This window comes from Lathyrus oleraceus, chromosome 7 (assembly GCF_024323335.1).
Source record: "Lathyrus oleraceus cultivar Zhongwan6 chromosome 7, CAAS_Psat_ZW6_1.0, whole genome shotgun sequence".
Taxonomy (NCBI): Eukaryota; Viridiplantae; Streptophyta; class Magnoliopsida; order Fabales; family Fabaceae; genus Lathyrus; species Lathyrus oleraceus.
In genome coordinates this window covers 135753777-135760349 of record NC_066585.1, presented here as the reverse complement: position 1 = coordinate 135760349, position 6573 = coordinate 135753777, and positions in this window count along the sequence as shown.

Sequence of the window (6573 nt, the reverse complement as noted above, 5' to 3'; positions counted from 1 at the left end):
TAGAAGCCATAAGGATGTTTCTAGCTTTCTCATGTATTATGTTTTCGTAATATCTTCAAAATGGATATAAAGAGTGCATTCTTGAACTGTTACACCCATAAGGAAGTGTATGTTGGTCATTCTTCAGATTTTATAAAACTCTTCTTAGTCGTGAATTCAAAATGAAAATAGCTATATACAATATGAAACAAGCTCCTCGAGTTTAGTTTGATAGTCTGAATAATTGGTTTGTTTGAAAATAAGTTTCTAAGAAGGAAGAATGATATAACATTTTTTAAACCAAGCATTTGCTTCTTGTGCGTGTTCTTTTTTCGCTAATAAAAAACCTTGTGCAAAAATGTCTCTGATATGTGCATATTAAAATTTAAATATGAGAGAGCTTTTTGTACTATCTTGGGTGTACAAGAAGAAGTGGTTACTTGACTGTGCTTGTCAATCCTGATGGATTTAATCAAGACTTTGGTGGTGTTTTTCATTGGATGTGATCAAGGTGTTTCTGTTGATCATGAAACCTCTTAGAAATTTAGTTTGATGAATTTGTAATGAAATTATTAGCCCTATAGTTGGAGTAACGATCGTATCAAGCGATTCATAGAGAAGGAAAATTAACGGTGGTCTTTTCGTTCCCTCGAAAGGGGGAGTTTTCTCAAGATATCTTGATATTTTGAGGTAGTACACTTAATAGAGATTGAAAGATTGAAAAAATCAGATTGACTCTCTAGTAAGTGATTTATTAATTGCTTAGTCAACTTATTTGCAACTTATCCTGGGTTGAGTCTTAAGTATTTGTGGAGCAAAGTGGTGTCAAACAGTTAGAGCCTAATATTAGTCTAAGGCCCAAGGAGAATGAAAAAAGGTCCAAAATATTCCTAAGGGGAAATATTTATCTCTTGCAAAAATCTGAAAAAGAGAGAAGTAGATTCTAGAGTTATCTCTCGATTTAGAAAGCTTCAAATGCTTTTGAGTTTCTGGAGAAATTCTTCAATGATTACCTATTGTTCGATCTCAAAGCTGGATGTTACCTACCGTGGGGAGAAGTGAGACCTTGTGTCCTGATTTTTTGTGCCATATTCTGGATTGTTCATGTTCATCTCTTTATCAGGTAACTCGTTCTAAAGGCAATGTGATATATGTGCTTTGATTATTTTCTACAATTTTTATTATGACAAAGGGAGATAAGTATACTCTAATGGGAGTATATTATACTTTTTACTCCTGTGTGAGAGAGAGAGAGTTTTATATATATATATATATATATATATATATATATATATATATATATATATATATGTGTGTGTGTGTGTGTGTGTGTGTGTGTGTGTGTGTGTGTGTGTGTGTGTGTGTGTATGTGTGTTTCTTTACCACCTTTCTATGAGATGCGTTGTCATAATTAAAAGGGGGAGAATGTGAATCTATGTGCTTGCAAGTATGAAAATGATGATCTTGCAGAGAAATTTCCTAAAGTTTTGATCACGATAACACCAATGACTGTTGGAGTCGATCATAATGACTTTCCAACTCTCTAATGATGGTGGCCAAGCTTTCATACACCTCAATACCCATCTAGTAAGAGAGGTATAAATCTCAGTTTATAGGTTATGGCATTGATCAACAAAATGGTATCGATTGTGGTGAGACTTTCAGTCTCGTAGCCAAACCAGCCACTATTCGAGGGGGGGGGGGGGAGGGGTACTCAGTGTTGCTTTATCAAAATCATGGTTTATTCATCAATTAGATGTCAAGAACACATTTTTACATGGTAATCTTGATGAAACTGTCTACATGCATTAGCCACCAGGTTTCTGCAATCCTCAACATCCTAGTTATGTATGCTTGTTTAGGAAATCACTATATGGACTTAAACAAGCACCCAATGATTGGTATCACCGGTTTATTAACTATATTTCTAACTTGAGTTTCTCTCAACATATCTGATCATTCCTTATTCATCTACTGTCGAGGTAATGATATAACTTATATCCTTCTCTATGTGGGTGACATTATTCTGATTTCCTCCTGAGATTATCTTTGTCAATCCATCATGACTAAACTCAGCTTCGAGTTTTCTATGAAGGATTTAGGTCCTCTTAGTTCATTTATTCGAATTTCTCTTATCATACACATAAGAGGTTTTTTTTCACAAAAGAAATATGAGTGTATGGGTATGTGAGCAGAAATATACCCGAACGTATCACACGCTCGAACATACAACAGAGTCTCCATCGAACTTTATTTATTCCCGAAGGAAAGGGAAAACATTGATAAACCCGGGGGAAAGAGATATGTTGGGTAAGGAAGTCGGTTATGCAAGGGGAGTGTATTAGCACCACTGATATCCATGGTACCCCATGGGAACCATTTTGATTGTTCTAGCTCGAATAGGTGTTATATCTAAAGTTTACTCGCGAAAAAATAAGGGAAAATAAAAATAAATAGATAAAGTGCTCGGTGAGGATTGGGGCCCTCATGCCTACATATCCTCATAGTGCAATGAGGAATTCAGAGCTTCGTAGTTCAAAGAAATAGTGGTGGGAGGTGAAAAGAAGTGTGATAATAGTATGGTCTAAACCAAAGGATTGTGTTGTTTAAATTCCAATAAGGGGTGAAAATATGAACCCAAGAATAAAACTGGTATGACCAATATGTGGACTAGTCGGGCTGCCACTATATGATATAGCCAAAAACAAGGAGAATTAAGTGTTTGGGTACGAGCCAAATAACTCTTGGTTCACAAGGTGACGTAAGATAGAGCTCAAAGAGATAATATATTTGGCTCAAAGATAATTGGTATATCACATGAAGTGAATGAAGATAGAATATGAATGCATCATGGAGATGGATGGAATGAATGACCAAAGTCACGAAATCGAAGGATTTGGTAACAAGTGACTGAAAAGGTATAGTTTGAAACCAAAGGCAAGGTTGTATTGGAATCCATAGGAGAAATGGAATTTGCACCATAGAGGGAAACATGGTATGAACCATAAGTGAGGGGCCTAAGGCATGGTATCACTATATGGTTGGGTCGAAAAAGGAAGAATTAAATATCTGGGTACAAGCCAAACAACTCTAGGTACAAACACGGACTTTTCATTAGGCGTCCTAAAAGGGTATATATATGGAATTCTAAAGAAAGTGTATTTGATTTCAAAGAAACAGTATGTCACTGGGGTAAGAGGTTTGATGATTGAAGGTGGATAATGGTTGTGGAAGATATGAATGATGCCATAAGGTGGAAGGATGAATAATTAGGAGTATGCTCGCGGAGGATTCGAACCCTCGTGCCTACGTATTCTCATGATGCAATGAGAAAATCAGAGCAATCGTAGTTCAACCTACTACGGCTGAAACAAAAGGAAACGAGATTGATTTTCCAGGGTACATTACCCTTCTAGGCTAAAAAGGAGTGCCAAGGTTCACGGCCTTCTAGGAAAGGTATCACTTCCAGAGTTTAAAAATGATAATGTCAAGGAATTGTACTGCCAAGGTTTATCACCTACAGGGCGAATAGAATCAAATTCCAGAGTCCATGACTCTCAGGGAAAAGAACTGAATTGAATAGCTAAGGTTTAAAACCTCACAAGGCAAAGAGAAACATATGCCAGAGTCCATGATTCTCAAGGCAAAGAACAAGTGCCAAAGTTTATCACCTTACAAAGCAAAGGGAAACATATGCCATAGTCCATGACTCTCAGGGTAAAGAATTGGATTGGATAGCCAAGATTTATCACCTTACAAGGAAAATAGAAACATATGCCAGAGTCTATGACTCTCAAGGAAAAGATCAAGTACCAGGGTTTATCACCCTTTAAGGCAAGTGCCAAGGTTTATCACCTTACAAGGCAAAGAACAAGTGCCAAGGATTATCACCTTACAAGGCCATGAATTTAGTGAAAGTGGGTGTACGACCGCAAGTTTCTAATAGAAAAGGTGATCCACTATAGGGGTGTTGAAAGATTGATGCTTTCTTGAAGAAGAAGAAGACTGGTTAATTGTATGATTCAAATTGCATTAAAGTCTATGAAGGCGAATACCTTGAGCAACTTGGTCAAGCATCCCATACCCAAGGATATTCTAGACAAGGATATGAATTCTCCACTCTCACCATTCTTTGTTTCTTAAGGCTCATAACATGCAACTTGTAACACCCCGATGAAATTAAGATAATTGTTTAAATTAAGTTAATATTTTATTTATTAATTTAATTAAATAATTAGAAAATTATTGGATTATTATTATTATTATTGGGATAATAATTATTGGAAAATATATAAGTTGGAATTTAGAAAATCCCATTTTTGGTAAAAAGGTTATTTTCACGTGAAAAGGAAAAAGGAGACAGAAAAGGGAAAAAAGGGCAAGGAGCCAGAGAACGAGGGTTGGAGAACAGAAAAGCTTGAAGCTCAAAGGTTCGCCGGATTAACTCAGGTAAGGGGGGTTTATCATCGATTAATGGGTATTATGGGATAATATGTGATGGGTAGTGAAAAAAACCATTGATTTGCCTGATTGAATGATGAATTTGTGAACTTTTGGGGATGAACGAAATTGGGATTAAAATTGAAGAAATTCGTAGGAATTAGAGGTAGAAGGGTTAGCAATTTGTGAAATCGAAAGTGTATGATTCGTGTTAGATGAGATGAATGAATTGTGTGTAAAATTTGGACTGTGGAAGGTTGAATTGGATAGATCTCGTAGCAGAGAAAGCCATTGCAGATCTGGAAATTCTGGTTTCTGGTCATACGCGTATGGCACTAGGCATTACGCGTATGACATGGCTGGTACGCGTATGGATGAGGCCTTACGCGTATGAGTGAGAAAGATGATGTTTTGAACGTGAAATTGTCTCTGTTGGTACGCGTAGGAGAATGTGGTACGCGTAGCATACGCGTATGGGCTTGGGCAATACGCGTATGGACTTGGTCAGGAATGGGCAATACGCGTATGGGCATAGGCAATACGCGTATGGGCAGACTTGTGGTTTTCTGAACTGTTGTTGTGCAGTTTTTGGTTGTTTAGGCCGAGTGATGTAACTTAGCTGATGTATGACGTAGTAGGGATCATTTCCCGTTGTTTTGAGTAGTATAGGTATTAGTAGAGTGTGCTAATACTGTGTTGATTATGCGGCATGATATGATATGCTTTTGTGATAAAATGTGTTGATGATGTGTGATGGTATGCATGATGTGGTGAATGTATCAGTTATGTATGCATTTGTGAATAGACTGTTTTATGGCTTAGAGTGTGAGCATATGTCTATTCTTGAGTTGTTGTTGATGTTGCATTGCTAGATGATTAGCGTGCATAGCATAGCCTTTGGGGCTGTAGCTAATTCCCATGGTGAGGAATTAGTGAGTGAATCATTGTGGATTTGTTGTTGATGTTTGCATGCTAGATGATTAGTGTGCATAGTCTAGCCTTCGGGGCTGTAGCTAATTCCCATGGTGAGGAATTAGTGAGTGAGTCACTAGGTCTCAAATGAGTGGGACTAGTGAGCTTAGTAGCCGTATCTGGAGGGATCGGTGAGCTTGAACTATATGTTCAAGAATAGTCGGTACCGCATGTGTGGAGTCTCATTGCATAATGTATGTATGGCGTATAATATGAATGGATGTATTCCAATATTATACGTGTGTCTGTGTGGTTATGTAGTATGATTTGAGATTATGCTTGTGTTTTATGTTGGTGTTGAGTATGATGTTGAGCTGATGTGCTGTTACTGATTGTATGTTGTGATTAGGGTGATTAATGTGTCAAATTACTTAACATGACATGAGATTTTATAATGCTTATTTTATCGATTGAGGAACTCACCCTTACAACTATTTTTCAGGTAACGAGCAATGAGTTGAGTAGAAGTTAATGCTTGGAGTCTAGTGTAGTCTCCTTAGTGGGTCGTGCTCTGATAGATGTAACATCGGGAGGGAACCTTTGAATTATGTTGTTAATGATTGTTGAACCAGTTTACATGTAGTATGTTACATGTTTTGATTGATTTGATTTATATCCGCTGCGATTTATGCAAATGTTTAATCGATTAAATAAAGAGCATGACAGTTATTTTGGAACATGGTGTGAATGATTGTGTGACACCCTTAACTGCATAATTACTCTGATATATGTTTATTATTTTAATTAAAAAAAAAAAAATTGGGGTATTTTAGAAGGGTGTTACACAACTCGAATCAAAATTAAAAAGTTGCTGACAAGAGAACCTCGATGTAGTGCCACTTGTTGTAAAAGAAGACTTAACAATCACGTAATTCAAATTGTTCTAAAGTCTATGAAATGAGGTGAATACGATGAGCAACTGGGTCAAACGTCCCGTACCCAAAGATATTCAGAATAAGTTAATGGAATTCTTCCTTCTCTATTACTTAAGGCTCGTGCCACACACTTTGAATTATGATAGAAAAACATTGATACCTTTGTAGTTCTTGAGAAGTAGCCCACCTTGATAGTTATGATTGATTGATGTTGACTTGAAGTCTTGATATTGCATTTGAACCTTGAGGTCTTGACCTTCTGGGATTCAGCATATCCGTAATAGCTTATGCACAATGAACTTGCCAT